We start from the raw sequence: 1227 nt of genomic DNA on the forward strand, positions 1-1227 counted from the left end.
AGATACCACTGAAATTGAACAGATTATTTTATCAATCATGCAAATTTGGCCGACCTGCTAGCATTACCTTAATCTATATACGATTGCGTTTTGTTTTACGATTGACATAAAATATCTCAAATCTTCGCTTTGTCACCTGGAAGTCGATCCATGTCGATCCACATATTCTTTCCTTGCGTAGGTCCACCGCCGGTTCATCAACTAATAAGAAACGATAAGACTGAGAAACCGCCGACAGTCACGGTTTCGAGTGCACCGACATTTTCATCGGTCCTCAGGCCGGAAGACGGACACCGTGGAATAGAATCTCCGCATTCGCAAACGGGTATGTACTCATTGGTTTTTGCCGATTTTCGGATTTACGAATTGTTTCTCTCTCTCTCTCTCTCTCTCTCTCTCTCTCCTGATCTTATTATTAGACATGTCCTTCAGTCCTCCAACTTTTCCTCCGACGACGTCGAAGAAGTCTTCCATTTATTGCTTGTGCGCGTTGATTCCTAGGTATGGAAAAAGTTTCCGTGCTTCCGAATGGATTTTAAATCGAAGAACAAACCGTACTACTTTTTACTTGTGCTGACTAAGAAAGCGCATAACCGGAGGTACGGGAAAATAACATTACAAACGTTCCGTTGATTCCATTATTCTAAATTTATCGTTAATTGCATTTAAGTATTTTTGGTCCCTCATTAAATTTCGTTTGGCAAACAAATATCCAACGCTCGGCGATATCGACGTAAAGCAATTCAAAGAAAAGTTAATTATGAAATACACGTAACGCAGTTGCTTTTCTTTTGTCGCGCAACCCATCGATTAGCACAGAGGTATCTACAAATCATATTTGTTTGCGTGCTTTTATCCAATTTTGGGTCCAAGTTGGTTTTGTTGACACGCTCGACATTTTCAAAGGCTATTTGTATGTCACTAGAAAATTGGTTACAAACTGCAAAGGGGTTTTCGCATCGCGCGTTTGCCGCGGATAAATCACGGGACGCAATAAGTAAAAGAATATAAAGTAAATTTTAAAAAAATTGATCGCTCTTTGTTACATCACTCGTCAAATTATTACATTTATGTACATGTTTGATAAGCCAAGCAATCGTAGAAAGGATTTTTTAATTCCATTTTCCCTACACGGGGAAAATATCTACATGTTAAAGTCTGGAAATTAATAAAAAAAATTTCATTAAAAATTTCTCAATGGAATTTAATATCGAAGAATTCCCTAAA

The sequence above is a fragment of the Wasmannia auropunctata genome, unplaced genomic scaffold (genome assembly GCF_000956235.1).
Source record: "Wasmannia auropunctata unplaced genomic scaffold, wasmannia.A_1.0 LD335976.1, whole genome shotgun sequence".
NCBI classification, from domain to species: domain Eukaryota; kingdom Metazoa; phylum Arthropoda; class Insecta; order Hymenoptera; family Formicidae; genus Wasmannia; species Wasmannia auropunctata.